Source organism: Macaca mulatta, chromosome 8 (assembly GCF_049350105.2).
Source record: "Macaca mulatta isolate MMU2019108-1 chromosome 8, T2T-MMU8v2.0, whole genome shotgun sequence".
In the NCBI taxonomy this organism is placed as follows: domain Eukaryota; kingdom Metazoa; phylum Chordata; class Mammalia; order Primates; family Cercopithecidae; genus Macaca; species Macaca mulatta.
In genome coordinates this window covers 25,323,585-25,341,445 of record NC_133413.1, presented here as the reverse complement: position 1 = coordinate 25,341,445, position 17,861 = coordinate 25,323,585, and the positions used below count along the sequence as shown (strand labels likewise).

The window sequence follows — 17,861 nt, the reverse complement described above, 5'->3', positions numbered from 1 at the left end:
GGGTGCCTGCCACCACGTCCAGCTAATTTTTTGTGTTTTCAGTAGAGACGGCATTTCACTATGTTGGCTACACTGGTCTCGAACTTATGACCTCAGGTGATCCACCCACCTCAGCCTCCCAAATTGCTGGGATTACAGTCATGAGCCACCACGCCCAGCTGATACCAAAGTTTAAATCTGCCCAAATTGAAGATTAACTGCTATAGGAATTGGCTTTCTACCAAAAATAATCAGAATACTGGACCAAACACGTGAAACAACTGTTTCAGATATTGCACAACTGTTTTCAGACACTGGACAACCATTTTCAGATACTGGACAACCATTTTCCGATACTGGACAACCGTTTTTAGATATGGGACAATTGCTTTCAGATATTAGACAACTGTTTTCAGATATTAGACAACTGCTTTCAGATATTGGACAACCGTTTTTTAGATATTGGACAACCATTTTCAGATGTCAGAATGGTGAAGATGTCAGATGTTAGAATAGTGCCCTGCGGGTATTCAGAGGTTTCTACTTGAGCCTATGGCTGCTCCCTTAGTTGCACACATGTGGAGTAAAACTCCATGAGGCTGCAGAAGGAACCACCAGAAAGCAGCAGCAGATGAAACAACTTCCAGAACTTCCTAGCTTTTATGAAAAGCCAGGAACATTTCATGTTTTGACCAGACAGGGCAGACAGGGAGGAGAGACCTCATACTATGTAGGCATTGGCAGTGATGTACTGGGGCAGGTTTGTCCCTGTTTGAGACAGCTGATTGCTAAGCTTTCAGGAATTTTGAGAGTTGTTTGATGTCACATTGGTAGATGGAGACTGGCCATGATAGAAAATCAGCAAATGTTACAAATAGATTTTTATTTTTTCCCAGAGAACCAGTTGTTAAACATTTACCAGCACACCACTAGGTACTGGGTAGTCTTTAGAAGAATCATGCTTTAGTAGTAAGGATAAATTAATCCTAGAACAAAAGCTACACTGAACCCACACCCTAAAAAAAGCCCAAAAGCAAGCCTCAAAAGGGTCAAACTCATCTATAAGCAACATAACTTCAATGAAGGCCCAACACCTTTTTTTTTTTTTAAGACAGAGTCTTGCTCTATCACCCAGCCCGGAGTGCAGTGGCATGATCTTGGCTCACTGCAACCTCCTCCTCTTGGGTTCAAGCAATTCTCATGTCTGAGCCTCCCGAGTAGCTGAAACCACAGGCATGCACCACCATACCTGGCTAATTTTTGTATTTTTAGTAGAGACAGGTTTTCGCCATGTTGGCCAGACTAGTCTTGAACTCCTGACCTCAAGTGATCCGCCCACCTGGGCCTCCCAAAGTGCTGGGATTACTGGCTGAGGCCCAATACTCTTGAAAGTAATACAACAAAATCTAGCTTTTAACACTATAGCATTCATCATAACATGGATAGCCTTACATCTATTAAATAAATGTAATTCAGTATCAGAAACCATTCCAAAAAGAAAAAAAAAAAAAACAGACTCAGGATATTTTAATGAATTCCACAAAAATACTTAAGGAGGAAATAAACCCAAGTCTACATAAAGTCTTCCAGAAAACAGAAGAGGAGGAAATACTTCCTAATTCAAATGCTATGGGGCCAGCATTACCCTGCTATCAAAACCAAAGACACATCACAAGAAAAGGACACTGCAGACCAATATCCTTCCTCAATATAAATAAAAATTATTTTAAAATATTCACAAATCAAATCCATCAGTTTAAGGATAACAATCCATTATGACCAAGTGTGGTTTATCCTAGGAAGGCAATGGGTTTTTTTTGCCTTTGAAAATCAATTTGTGTCATTCACCTTATTAACACATTAATAAAAGAAACCATAGATTCCATATTGTATGGTTCAATTTATGTGAAATTCTAGAAAAGGCAACACTTGAGTGGCAAGAAGCAGATCAATGACTGTCTGGGCCTGGGATGGAGGAAGAAGACTGGCTACAAAGGAGGACAAGAAAATCTTGGGGGTTAATGGAAATATTACAATTCTTGAGAGTAAAAGTAGTTTTGTGACATTTGTCAAAATTTATGAAACTGAACGCTTAAAATGGGTGATTTCCATTGGTCGCAAATTATACCTTTAAAGTTGATTTTTTTTTAAATTTTTGGCTCAAATGCCGTCATGGCAAAAGTAGCTTCCACAACCATCTTCGTTCTGTAGGTCCTCTTTTCCCTTCCTTTGTTAGCCTGGTGATACCTTAGCACAATATCAGCTCTGGGTGGCTGGTCAAGTGCTCTAGCCTGCCACTGCCAGAAATGGGAGTTAGTAATTGACTTTCTCAATGGAGAGTCTACAAGAGAAGACCAGAGCATGAGGGCCTTCAGCTTCCTCAGTAGAGAGGGGGAGTGAAGGAGACTTTGGTTGTGAAGGTGGCATCTCTCTCCTTCCTTTCCTTCTTTTTTCATGTAAATAAATGTTTCAATCTGGCTCTCCTGACATACTTTCTTTGGTTCCATTCAGAAACATCTATTCATTTATCAGTGATGATAAATACATCAAGTACAGGACTTAGGAGTCAAAAGACAATTCTTTAGAATTGGTTCTGCGTGAGATTGAAGAAGTGAACAACCAGCTTAACCTCTCTTGGCTTCAATGTCATCCTTCATAGATGAAGATCAATAATCCCTAAAGTACTTGCAATAAAATCTGATTCCTTACTTTCCAGAGGAAACACTCCTCCACACCTGCTGCCCTTCTCTCATATTGCTGCTCAAAATTGTCTGTCTACTTTTCACACATAACTTCAAAAACTGTGCCTGTAATATTTTAGGGATCAGTGATATTCAGTTTAGTACAACAATACTGCATCCATCTAGCAATCAAGTCTCTTGATATCTTAATTCTCTAGAGTACAATCTAGGATCCAAAAATCAACTTTAAAACAGGAAGGAAGAAAGGATTCTGAATAGCCTACCTACCAGGGTGAGCATTTGCCTAAAAGGAGAAACCCTTGGACTTACTTAGAGTTAATCTGTTGGGAATTTTATATCCAAACCTACAAGATTAGTTAGTTTGTTCTTAAGTCCATGACAGATAATTATCAGCAAATTAAAAGGTACATTCACAAACCAATTACAAGGGAGGAGATAGAAAAATCATAAAATACAGGTACAATAAAATATAAATAATTCTAGTGTAGAAAATAAATTATCTTATGTACACACTTCAATAGGTCCTCAGTGAACTACTGCATTGGAGCTAAGTACAACTGCAAATTTTATTAATGCTACGATCTTATGTTTTAAGAGACAGTCTCTCAGATGTCCAGAAAACTGAACTCTCCAGAATGACTCAATCTTTGACAGTTCTGAAAAACTGATGTTTGCTATAGTATCTTTTACCTAGCAGCTATTTCATACGTGTAAATGTTCTGTTATTGACTATACAGAAGCTCCTTGAGACCAGGTCATGTACTTCTCTATAACTTTCATACAATCATAGTCATCTGTATCATGAGACTAAGACACTACCCTCACATGAACACAGTCTAGGTTAAAGGCCAAAGTGCCTAGGGCCCATGCATAGTGCCCAACTAATGTGCCCCACAGAGCTGATGCTTAACTAGTGTCAAATGAATGATCTCAAAGCGTTGTGCAGCTCAAGGAGGACTTGAATTATTATTGATGTAGGGATCCCTGTGTCTTCTTCAAAGCTGTGTTATATACATGGATGCCATCCTTTTTCTCTGAAAAATTGACTAATCTTCTCTCTACATAATTAAAATAATTTCTAAAACCCCACAAATTCTCAAAGGTGATCCTGATTATCCTGAAAAGATCTGATGGCTTCTCTTTGATCTCATGAAGGGTAGATTGCAAACTCCCACAACCCTCATCCCTATTCTTTTCTCAAAATGCTGTTGCTCCCCTCTCTCAAAATTTTTCTGAATTCTGACTCATATTTGACATCAACAGTTTACAGAATTGGTTTAACATTTACATTTATTTTCTCTTTTCTCCTTCTATGTTCACATCCCCGTGATTGTCTTAGATTACATATTTTTAGTGTCTTGGTAGAAGGTGTCTTTGCAATTATTTTTTGCAGTTTCCCACTAGCAATTAGGTGCTTAAAAATATCTTAAGAAATGTGAATCGGGGATTCAAAGATTCAGACACTTCCAAAAGAATGTTTTCATTGGATGCTTTCCAACAACAAAACATTTTCAAATGGAAAAAAAGAGAGTATTAGTTTGTGATTAACTCTTCCATAAAATTCTGGAAAAGGCCAAGATTGTTGCATACCTCTTATTACAGCTAACATGGGGCTATGTGAGCTGGGAGCAGGGGCAAAATAATAGAATTCAACAGAACAACAAAGGCATTGCATCTACTTAGTTTGTCTTAGTATAAATATAATAATAAAATACATTTTTAATCTTGGAAAATTTTTAAAAAATAAGAAAACAGTACTGACATTTCCACCACCGCAATGAGACCATTTGTGTATACTTTAGACGTGTTAATTGGGTACAGTACTTGGGTAGAAAACACAGTTCCTACTCTGGAGGTTTTTAAAATCCTGGTGGGGGTAGACAAGGCCACACGTTTGAAGTTGTTAGGAAGCAAAGTGAGATCACGTGTAATCCAGTGCCAAATGGAGGACTTACAAAGAAGAAAACAGAGCCTGTAGAATGTTCGCCTCCAGGACCTATATCCAAAGTATGAGACACTGTCCAGAAAACAAAACCCTCTATTCCAGTGACCTGCTGGCTGAATGATAAGCATTGAGGAAATGTTACTGTTTCTAGTAATACTCACTGACCAGGTGGGAGACAAGGCTTCTCAGGCCATGAACCGTGATGCAACTAAACCCTCAAACCAGCTGGGTTATGGGGAGGTGGGGGCTTTGTGAAGCTTTAATCCTATCACACCCTCGCTTAGTTATGGCCTGACACGAATGCAGAGTCTTGGCCAAAACAAACTCGACATTGGCCCTGAAAACTTGAGCAGATACTAAAACACCCCGGCCAATCAAGTCCTCATCGTTCCCCCAGAACAAATGACAGGCTAAGAAAAGCAAGCAGTCATGCATATTTGTGCTGATAAATTGTTAAAATGTGCATTTTATTTGTGCAGAACAAATCCCCACAGTGAATGATAAGCGTTACCACCTATATACTGTGCAGTGTTCTCTTTTGGTGAGATGGTGTGCTTTTAGTTCCAGGCACAAGAATCTATCATCGTCAGGATCGTCCCATTTACACCTGTGGTTTCTGGTTTTGAAAATCAAACTCCATGCAGTTTAAATATATTTTCATCACTCAAAATCAATGTACAAAAATGAATAAACAAGTTAATAAATGTCCACTCTAATGTGGCTAATTCACTGGCCTAGGAAGAAATCTTATATTCTTTCCAAATCACAACTATTCTGACTTACTCTGGAATTCTAGAAAATGTGTTAAAAAGTAGTTCTCTTGAAATACCTAGGATGAAATGGAATCATAGAATGTTAGAGCTGCACATGAGTCTTGGAGATGAATCAGCCCCATTTCTTCATTGTCCAGTTGAGATTCTGAGAGGTGAACAGATTATCAAGGCAACAGAGTTAATTAATGAAAGGATCTCTCTATAGCAGGCTTCCATGTTTGTGAGCAGTCAACTGACATTTGTTGAGTGTTTCTATATCAGGAACTTCCATGTTCTTGCCTCTGGATTTCCCAAGATGGAAAACCTTCTCAAGGAGTTTATATTCAAGTAGGTGAAGCTTGGTCATAGGTATATCTTTTAAAAATGATAAATAATTAATATTTAATACTTTTTGGTTAAAAAAAAATTAGATCTGCTATCCATACCACTCCCACTTTGTGTTAACCAATTCAATTGAAGGAGTATGGCCGTAATGTGCTTCGGATCCTAAAACCTAGAATAAAAGGATTGGAAGACACTGTAGCTTTTATTCAGTCCTCCCACTAAAAAAGATCCTCACCATCCAAGTGTCCAAGCTATGAAGCTAGGTAAGGAAGCCAATGCGTTTTTAATATGAAAATGTTCACTAAATGAATTTTCACTTTTTAAAATTTGTACCCTCTCAAACATGCCACCTCACTCAGCACTGGTGTTTAGTTTCACCCTTTGAGTCAGCATCTTTGTTGGTCAGTCATTCCCTAATCATAATAAACATCAACACGATGTCAATTACTTTTAAAATAAAATTGAATATCTTATGAAAAGAACCCATAAAGCCAATCACACTGATGTTGAAGCACTGTTCAATCACATGGAAAGCTGTTGATGAATGAAGGGCTGCTAGAAATAAAACAGTCAATGGAAGAAGAGAAAATTGCAAGGATGGTGACATAAGTTACTTCAAAGAAGAATGGGCTGATATCCTGGAATCAGGAGAGGCCCTTGGGAAAATTGATGAAGTTCTCAAATATTTTTCAAAAAATGATCATCACTGGAGTATGAAACTCAAACAAGAACTGGAGGCTACTGTATAATGCCAGCATATACTTTTGCCAGAAATATCACACCCCCCAAAAAATAATGAATATAGATGCTATTCTTTGTTCATTCTAAGAAAAAAACAGTTTTAATTTAAATATATTTTTATATTCAAAATAAGAACTTATTTTACAACTCTTCAAAATACAGTCTCCTTTGCTTTATTACTATTTTTTTTTAATCTTTTTGTTTTTTATTCTTGCGGATACCTAGTTGGTGTATATATTTACGGCACACATGAGATATTTTGACATACACATGCAATCAGTAATAATCACGTCATGGAAGATGGGGTATCCATCCCCTCAAGAATTTACACTTTGTGTTACAAACAATCCAATTATGCTTTTAGTTATTATCAAATGTACAATCAAATTATTATTGATTGTATTCACCCTGTTGTGCTATCAAGTACTAGATCTTATTCATTCTCTTTTTTTTTTAGAAACTAACCATCCTTTTTAATCTGGACATGTGTTCTCAATTTTACGTACAATTTGTACCCAATAATGAACATGGCCTGTAATTGCAGAGCTGAGGGACTGAGACCCAGAAAGGACAGCAACTTTTCTAACGTCACACATCTACTAGTGACAAAGCTAAATCACTTAACGCTCCCATCACCCAGAGGTTGTTAATCTCTGTGCAAAGAAGTAAAGAATTTGCCTTGCACTTAATATAGCTTTTCAATCAAGGTAAGAATCTGATGGCAGGAGAAGTAAAAGACACTGAGGAAAGATCTTATGGAAGATTAAATAAAAATTTGTTTTGTCTTCACTTTAGCTAAAGAAATGACATGTCTAAAACTGATCCTAATCCAAAACGTACATTCCAGGGAGAAGACTTGCCCATTTTAAAGTGTGTTCTGGTACAATTAAGAGGTACACTTAAGATGGGGATTAATTTTAATGATTCTGTTTAGGGTTCTTTGTAAAGGAAAGAGTGCATAGAGGAAACCATGACACTCCCCAGAACCATCATCTCTGCTGCCTGGCTCCTCCCAGCAAGTGTTGATATAAGGCAGAAAAGAGCTTTAAGGTATTACGGAAAGAATCTTTGCATCCCCTCAAAATCCATATGTTCAAGCCTTATGCCCCAATGTGATGGTCTTAGGAGGCAGGGCCTTGGGGAGATGATTAGATTTAGGTGAGGTCATGAAGGTAGGGCCCTGTCTTAGTGCACTTATGCTTCTCTGACAAAATACCTGAGACTGTGTTATTTATAAAGAGTAGGAATGTGTTTTCTTACAGTTCTAGAGGCTGGGAAGGCCAAGATTAAGGCATCAGTAGGTTTGTTGTCTGGCAAAGGCTTGGTCTCTGCTCCCAAAATGGCACCTTGAACACTCTGTCCTCTGAAGAGGTGGAACACTGTGTCCTCACATGCCCAAAGACAGGAAGGTAAAAGGGGAGAATTCCCCCATCAAGGCTTTTTATAAGGGTACCTAATTCATGAGGGATAAGCTCTCATGGCCTAATCATCTTTCAAAGACCCCACCTCTTAATACTATTACATTGGCCTTGTCTGAATTTTGGAGGGGACACACACAAAATGCAGCAGGCACCTTGAAGGGCTTACTGTTCTAACCTAAGAAGAGGAAGAAGAAACCTAAGTGTTCTAACATAAGAAGAGAAAGACCAGAGCTCGCTCGCTCACTCTCTCCCCTCACTTCTTGGCCATGTGAGAACACAGTGAGAAGCAGCTGTCTACAGACCAGAGAAAGGGAACCTTCATTAGGAACAAAATCTGTCAGCACCTTCATCTTGGACTTCCCAGCCTCCAGAACTATAAGAAATAAATGTCTGTTGTTTAAGCTACCTGGTCTATGGCATTTTGTTATGGCAGTTTGAACTAAGACAAAAGATATCTGTATTAGTCAGAGTGCTCTAAAGAAACAGAACCAATGGGATATAGAGAGATATATAGAATAGATTTATTATGAAGGATTGACTTACACAGTTATGGAGATTGAGAAGTTCCACGATCTGTCATCTGCAAGCTGGGGGCCCAGGAAAGCAGTTGGTGTATTTCCAATTCAAGGACAAATGCCCAAGAACCCAGGGAGCCAATGGTTTAAGCCCAAGTCAAGTCTGAAGGCCTGAGAACTTGGCGGGGGTCTGGGCCTTGTAAGTAGTGTAAGTCTTGGTCTGAGTCCAAAGGCCTGGGAATCAGAAGCACTGATATCAGAGAGCAGAAAAGGATGGACGACCCACTTTAATGAGGATGAGCAAATTCAAACTTCCTCCACCTTCTTGTTCTATTCACCCAGTAGTTGCTCAGTGTTATTTGATTAAAGTGCAGTTTAGCTGGACCTTAACAAATGAGTATGGTCTAAGTAGGCAGAGAATAGAGACAATAATGGGGATTATTAGAGCAATACTAGGGATAATTATAGCAATACTAGGGATAATACTAAGAAATTCCGTTGCAGAAAATATTACATAATTCCAACATCCCAGACTTGACAAGTGGATTTTCTGACCTGCCGTGCACAGAGCATACAGGAGGTTTCCAAATGTGAATTCAGGAATGTGGCTGCAGCTGTTCTCTGGAGCTGAGAGGTCCCAGATAGAAAGCTGAGTGGTGTGCACACAGATTCACCTAAAAGTGCACCTGTTATAGCTGAGTAGACTCAGAGTGAATGAGAGGCTAAGAAGCAGCACTTTCAGACCATTCTTACCCCATACTACAGCCATCAAGAAGCGAGCCCCATTGGACTGGATTTCCATTCAGTGTGAATTTTTGAAAAGCTACATATGAAACGGCCCCTGCTACCCCCAACTTAGGATAAACCAGTTATTCCCAACTTAGGATGGCTCTGAAGGGTCATCCTAGTTTCAGGACTCCCCACAGGGTCGGTGATGGCTTCTGCTGGGCCTGCATCACAGCTCAAGTTTTCCCTCACCCAAACGTGGGTCCCCACTTCTTTAAGGGTTGATCCCCAAACCTCCTGCACATGAACCATTGCAGCCTCTGCTTCCGGGGAACCCAGCTTTGCAACACTGCCTGAAGAAACAAAAGGTAAGGTCCATGATTTCAAGCCTCAGTTTAGCTAGAAATATCAAACGCAGCCACAGAAATCATTACAGTATAGCACAGATTATAGACTATAAACCTCTTGAAGGTAGACACACTGCCTCATTGTTTTAGTATCTTCAGAGCCCAGCAGCAATCCAGGTTGTAGTCACTGTCTGTGGAATGGATGGACAGATGGAAAACAAATGAGTTAGCACTCATGAGAAGGGCTATCAGAGCTCAGAGCAACACAAAGTCACCATGGAGTTTCGTTCCTGGGAAAGGTATCACTAAGAAAGTAGCAATTAAGTAAGGGTCTTCTACACAGTAGGGAGAGAGAAACCCAATGCAAGAATGAGATCCCACGATGCAAGAATGAGATCACAAAGAACCAAGACTAGATTGAGAAGAAGGAAATATTGATAGCTGTCTAGACTGCCCATCTATAAAAGCCACTAAAATGTTACTAGAAACATAATCAAATAGATAATTGTGTGATAGCATGTGCCCATATTTCTTTCAAGGATGTAACTGGAAATAAAACTCTGATAATTCTATTGGAGTGAGGAGGAAACCCCAAAGACACATTCTCAAATGTTCACACAACACATGGCCACTTGACTTCCTTTAAAAGGGCAGGGCTGGGTAAAAGCAGGTTTAGGTGAGAGCTGGATGGCTGAGGATGTTAAATAGTCAGGGGGCTACTCTTGCCACTGCCATTCTTCTTCTTTGATTCTCTGAGTCCCCTACTTCATGCAGCCATCAGCCACTCCCCTAAACAGACACTGAAAAAAAAATTTGAAGAACATTAGTTTTAAAAGACATCAAATCATTAGCCTCCTTTGGCTGCCCACATGCCTCAATTAAGTCTTAAATCTAGAGATATGCAGTAAGGAGAGAAAAAATGAGAAAGATATTAGAGATGTCAGGGATGAGTTCACCCCATGATTGTTACTAAAGCTGTTTGAGGCTGTTTGCATTTCTGCCCGTTCCATAAGTGTACAATTGTTGCATGCTTTGTGCGTGTGTGTGTTGTTTATGTGCATGTGTGTGTGTAGAGAAACATCAGAAGAAAGGCCTAAGTTGTGTTCTCACTGTAAATCCAGTGATGTCCAGACAATCCTGGAAGCTTTTTAATGCCTTCTTGACTCCCAGTTTCCAAGACCAAGACTCTTAACCCTTCCCTAATGAAAGCCTCCCCTTTACTCATCGGAAAGGTAAATGGATAAAAAAGGAACTCATCAGGGTCAGGGGCATGGTGAGGCTGAGGATCACAGCACTATTTGGGGGAAATGGCTGGAACCAGTGGGGCAATGTCATTTTAAATACAGCAAGGCGTGCATTAGGACTATTCTCTCTGCCAGTCTCCAGTGACTGCTGCTGGGGGCCTAGGATTGCCAGGAGTCTCAGTGCTCATGGCGGGGCTCAAAGCTTTGCAGTCCTGTCACAAGGAAAGATTGTGAAGGTAGAAGGCAGTTTCCACACTTTAGCATTTACTTGTTGGAGTACAGAATGGAGGTGTCAAAAGGCCACAGAAATACAGAGACTATTGGCAACTCCTCCTATAGGGCCCCAGCAACACTGCAGGGTTCTGGGGAGGGGATTACTGTAGAGACAGTGGAAGCTGCTTGATAAGATCGGACCACAGAGGAGGACAAGATGGACAAATCCAGATAGCCATTCCTGAGCCCATAGGAGACCCCAAGAACCCTGAAGGACAAAAGGAAGGAGTGAGGAGTTGGAATACCCAAAGTTTTGAGAAGGAGATTAAGCCAAAGAAAGACTGGTTTGTTGCAAATATTCAGGCTCTGTTGTACATCCCAACACCAGATGGTTATTCCTGGGAAACATGGGTGTGTGTGCAGATGACTGTATTTACGGAGTTCACCAAGAGGACATAACCGCATCTGGACAGCTGGAAATCCCACTCCTGACTACTTATATTGTGGGTGTTTTCCCGAGCAGTGGAGAGAAGTAGCCAGCAGGCTCACCGGAGGAGCCCTCCTCTGCAACACTTGGAGAGGAATTTCATTGATTTTCCTTTCCTGGGGTTTCCAGTCTTGATGGCATGTGGAATAACCAGCCTGGTGCAAAAGTGAAAACAGAACCTTCAGGAAGGCTGACTAAGTGGTTGTTGATGTAATCAGAGGTTCTGAGTGCTGAGGGAAAGTCCCAGGACTTAAAAAGAATCTCTTCCATGCGTACTTTTGACAGATGCCTGAAGTTCTGCCATGACAGCCCCACTCTGTTTGCCTTCAGTGCTGTTCATGGCACTTTGGAGGATTTTGTTGGGGAAAGAGCTTGTTTTTAAATTTAAGTATTAAAATAGATTTTGCAGCCAGCTTTGGTAGCTTACATCTATAATCCCAGTATTTTGGGAGGCTGAGGCAGAAGGATCACTTGAGCCAAAGAGCTCAAGGCCAGCCTGGGCAACATAGCGAGACCCTGTTTCTTTAAAAAAAAAAAAAAAAAAAAAAAAGATACTGCATACTGCATTCACATGACTCAAAAGTCACAGACCTAACTTTAGAATTGACTTATATATATATATGCACGGTATCCCTTCCACACCTTACCTTCACCACCATTGCTATCATAACCTCCCCTAGCCATTGTTGTGAGGGTTCTGTGTATCCTTTGAGGGTTTCTTTTTGCACGGATGAGCAATGTAAATATATATTCTCATCCCATCTTACCCAAAGATAGCATATTATAACACTCTGTTTTATTTTTTGTTTTTTATTTGTCTGAGTTTTTTAGTTTAAAAAAATTTAGTAATTCTATTTACTGAAAAAACAGGTGTGTTTGACACCTCTCAGATGTTTCCTTGTGATTCATTAATTTATTTTCATTTCCATAGGTTATTGGGGAACAGGTGACGTTTGGTTACATGGGTAAGTTATTTAGCGGTGATTTGTGAGATTATGCCCATCACCTGAGCAGCATACACTGAACCCAATTTGTAGTCTTTTATCTCTCACCCTCTTCCTACCATTTCCCCGGGTCCCCAAAGTCCACTGTGTCATTCTTATGCCTTTGTATCCTCATAGTTTAGCTTCCACTTATGAGTGAGAACATACGATGTTTGGTTTTCCATTCCTGAGTTACTTCACTTAGAATAATAGTAACCAGTCCAGCCAGGCTGCTATGAATGCCATTAATTCATTCCTTTTTATGGCTGAGTTGTATTCCATTGTGTGTGCGTGTGTGTATGTGTGTGTGTATCACAGTTTCTTTATCCACTCATTGATTGATGGGCATTTGGGTTTGTTCCACATTTTTGCAATTGTGAATTGTGCTGCTATAAACATGGGTATGCAAGTATCTTTTTTGTATAATGACTTCTTTTTCTCTGGGTAGATACCCAGTAGTGGAATTGCTGGATCAAATGGTAGTTCTATCTTTAGTTCTTTAGATGTATCTTTGTAATTTAAACAACTGGATGGTATTCCATTATATGAATATACCATAATATTTTATCAGTCCTTTGTAATCGTCATTTGGGTTTTATATAGTTTTTGCCATTTCAAATAATCTGGCAAGGGTGGAGCCTGGAGAAGTTACCATTTTGCACATGTGCAAGTATATCTGGAAGATAAACTCCAGAAGTGGAAAGGATAAATTTTGTAATATTTATAGATACTGTATATGTGAGTGTATGTGAAAGTGTGCTTATGATTTTTTGTTTTGGAGGAATTTTAGACTTACAGAAATGTTGCCAACATAATCCAGAGTTCCTATATACACCTTATGATACTGCATTTTTTTGATATACAGACATTTGCCATTTTTATGTAGTCACTCTACTTATGTTTTGCTTTGTAGTTTCTACCTTTGCAGAAAAAAATCCATTCTTTTTGTTTAGTTTGGTTTGGGTTTATCTTTTACATTAATTATTTAATTCATCTGAATTTATTTCTGTATATGGTATAAGGTATGAGGTAGGAATGTAACTTAATTTTAAAAATTGTTGGCCAGGCATGGTGGCTTACACCTGTAATCTCAGAACTTTGGGAGGCTGAGGGGGGCAGATCATGAGGTCAAGAGATCAAGACCATCCTGGCCAACATGGTGAAACCCCACCTCTACTAAAAATACAAAAATTAGCTGGGCATGGTGGCGCATGCCTGTAGTCCCAGCTTCTCAGGAGGCTGAGGCAGGAGAATCACTTGAACCCAGGAGGCGGAGATTGCAGTGAGTCAAGATTGCACCATTGCACTCTAGCCTGGTGACAGAGCAAGACTCCGTCTCAAAAACAAAACAAAAAAAAATTGTTAATGAAAGTTCCCAATTATAGTATCTTTTGTTAAATAGTTCTTCCCCTCAAGTATGAATATAAATTTAGCATACAGTAAAGGCAGAGTACATAGCAGGAGAGGAGTCAGGGCAATTCTATTAAATTGATCTGACTTATAAATATTAGTGCTTTGGGGACAATTTAATATTTCAATAAATTCATTATATGTTCCATTGGTTTTTCAGCTGATTTTTCTTGAATTTCTAGGTAAATCATTATATTTGCATTATGTTTTATAATAAGAACAATTTTGTCTCCTTTTAAATATTTTTTGCTCTTGTTTTAATTTCTTATTTTATTGCATTGGCCAGAACTGAGGAGATGGGCAAAGGATGGAATCAAGGGCACAAACAGAGGGGCCTCACTTTAGAAAGGGAGATAAACGTACCTTTCCATTGAGGCAAGAAGGAGAAAGGATAAAACTGTACAAGGAAGTGGGAAATGAAGCACCCTCTTCTTGGGAGGAATGCAGAGGAATAAGTGTCCTCAGGATAAGAACCAGATTTTAGTCAAGACAAGAAGGTAAAAAAGAAAACATTAGGAGAAGAGGCTAGGATGTGGGGAGTGTGTTCACAGAGGGCAAAATGGAACAATTTAGAGTAAATCAAGAAATAGAAGTGTGGGACATGGAGAGACACCTTCAAGGCTTATGGACATGACAGTCTTAGAGATAGATGACCAGCGAGGTGTACGACTGCAACCTGACCAAGGATAACAGGGGTGCGAGACGTGGACCTATTGGTTGCTCAAAGTTTCTAAAAGGAGCAGTATCAGAGTCCTCTAGAGCACAAACAACTGTGGCAGTGGGGAGAAGTTGCCACAATGGGAGTTGATTATCTTTCTAAGAGGGTTCCAATGCCAGAGGGCAGACAAGTGATAAGACCAGCAAATGTTATAATTTAGCAGTCTAAGTACTTCCAGTGCTGGCTAAAATGGAGTAGGTTTACTATAGCCTATATCTTCCATTAATTACAACAACAATTCTGAGGAATATAAAAAGCAACTACTGAGAGCTATAAAAAGTAAATAATAGCAGGTGGATTGGGGAGGAAAGATCAAATTTAAAGAATGACTAGGGGTTGAGAGCAGTGGCTCATGCCTGTAATCTCAGCACTTTGGGAGGCTGAGGAGGATGGATCACGAGGTCGGGAGTTTGAGACCAGCCTGACCAACACACTGAAACCCTGTCTCCACTAAAAATACAAAAATTAGCCAGGCGTGGTGGCATGTGCCTGTATTCCCAGCTACTCAGGAGGCTGAGGTAGGAGAATTGCTTGAACCCAGGAGGCAGAGGTTGCAGTGAGCTGAGATCGCGCCACTGCACTCCAGCCTGGGTGACTAAGCAAGACTCTGTCTCAAAAAAAAAAAAAAAAGAATGATCAGTATGATGGTGAGTTTCTTTGTTTTTTGCTTTGCTTTGGTTTTGTTTGTTTGTCTGTCTCCTTTACTTCCCAGCTTTGACCTGAAGGTAGATCACATTACTGGAGGTGTATGGTTAATGCAGCTAGCAAAAACTGGGAGAAACCTCCTCTTTCCAGCCATAGGACCAGGCTTTTTGTGAGCCAGAAAGCATCGGAGTAATTCCCATTCTTTTTCCTTTCTCCCCCTTTCTTTTCTCTCTGCACTCTGTACTGTGGCCAGCCCAGTTGCAGAGCTGTGCTGCCACTGCAGTGGCATGGGCACATAAGACTGAAGAGAAAACCTCCCGGCTGGGAATGGTGGCTCACACCTGTAATCCCAGCACTTTGGGAGGGTGAGGCAGGTGAATCACTTGAGGCCAGGAGTTCAAGACCAGCCTGGCCAACATGGTGAAACCCCATCTCTACTAAAAATACAAAAATTACCCAGGTGTGGTGGCACGCACCTGTAATTCCAGCTACTCAGGAGGCTGAGATAGGAGAATCGCTTGAACTCAAGAGGAGGAGGTTGCAGTGAGCTGAGATCACACCGCTGCACTCCAGCATGGACAACAGAGCAGAGCAAGACTCCATCTCAAAAATAAAAAGGAAAAGAAAAGCTCCTGTGAGCCTAAGAGTGGAGACAATTCCTACTATTTTTTTCTACTATGTTTTCCCTCCCTTTTCTCTCACCACTTTTCTTCTAGGATGGGGACAGGGGCTAAAACTCTTAAAAAGACCCATATTTCTGGCCAGAGGAATCTGGAAACAAACCCATAGGATCATACAGTATGTGGGAAATTCTGTAGAGAAGACAGCTGGAGAAGCAGATACCATAATTCTGTGTAGGAACTAGCACAAATCCCAAGCTCAGCATTGAATCTCACATGCATAGAACAGACCCAATGAAGCATAGTAAAGGCTTGAGAACTGAACTATGATACAAACCACTGAAAAGTCCAAACTAAACTCTGAGGGGCCATGCATGGGGCAGATTTACACAGCATAAGAAAGACTTTGAAAATTAAACTGACATTGGGCCCATCCCCAGAGGGTGAAACAGAACTTACGGTTCAAACACAATCAGGTTGATTGCCTGCTAAAACAAACAAACAAAAATATTCTATAGAGTGTTTTAATATAACTCAAACTCTCATCACATAATATTCAAAGTGTTTAGAATACCATCCAAAGTTACTTAACATGCCAACAACCAGGAAAATGTCACCAAATATCAAGAAAAGACAATTAAAAATGCCAAATATGAATAATCCAAATGATCTGACAAAGATTTTAAAGCAGTATTATAACCAAACACTATGAAATACAAATAAACATTTTTGACAAAAATGTAAAGATGAACATACTCATCAGAGGAAAATTATTTTTTCAAAATGGAAAGTTTAGAATTGAGAATATAATATCTGAAATAAAGAATTCATTGCAGGGGCCCAACAACAGATTGAAGATGATGAAAGAGTGAGTGAATCTGAATATAGATCACTCATAAATTTCTAATCTGAAAAAGAGAAAAAAAAAACGGATTATAAAACAAACAAACTGAGCCTTAGGAATTTGTGGGATGATATCAAAAATTCTAACATTCATCAAAAATTCGAACATTCATGTCACTGGTCCCAGAATAAGAAAGAGATTGGTGCAGAAACAATATTTAAAAAAATAGGATGAAAATTTTTTAAATTTTGTGAAAGACAATGGTTTACACATTTAAAAATCTCAGTGAATCTCAAACAACACAAACTCAACAAAAACCAACAAATCATAATCAAACTGATAAAAAAACCAATATGAAGGGGAAAAAAAATCTTGAAATCAGACACAGAAAAATGACACATTACATGTAGGAGACATCAATTCAAATGACTGCAGATTTCTTATCTGGAACCATGGAGGCTAGAAGACAATGGTACAGGATCTCTAACATGCTAACAGAAAATTGCCAACCCAGACTTCTATATCCATTGAATAGGCTGTTCAAGAATGAAAAATAAAGACTTTTCAGAGGAAGGAGAACTAAGAATTTGCCACCAGATGATCTGCTCTAAAAGAAATGCTAAAGGAAGTTCTTCGGACTGAAGGAAAATGATACCAAAGGGAAACCTATAACTTTAGTAATTTTTAAAAAACGAAGAGCCACAGAAATTATTTTAAATAGATAAAAATAATGGACTTTTTTTGTTAAGTTTTTTCAAATATGTATGATTATTGAAAACAAGAATTGTTTAGCTTTGCACAGTGGCAGTATCATAGCCAATGAGGTTTATCCAAGGCACAATTATTGCTGGTTATTGCTAATTGAAAACAAGAATTATTTTACATTGTCTGGTGGAATATTCAGTGTATATGCAGAGCAACTGAAATTCTTATGCATTTCTGGTAGAAATGCAAAATGGCACATTCTCATTTTCTAGATTAGTACATTCTAGAAAACTATTTGGCAGTTTGTTATGAAGTTAAATATACACAGGTGTAGAACACACCCAAAGGCAAGAAAGAGAAAGGACAAAACTGTGCAGGAAGTGGGAAATGAAGCAATCCCACTTTTAAGCATTTATCCTACAGAAACAAAAATTTTACATTCACACAAACATCTGTGTGCAGATAATGAGAGTAGCTTTATTCATAATCACCAAAAACTAGAAACAATCCAAATGACCT

General features: G+C 39.3%; 1 pseudogene; it reads left to right on the top strand.

The window, feature by feature from the left end:
- Window positions 1-17,427: 17,427 nt before the first annotated feature.
- LOC144330951 (U4 spliceosomal RNA) lies at window positions 17,428-17,586 on the top strand (annotated as a pseudogene).
- Window positions 17,587-17,861: the final 275 nt, after the last annotated feature.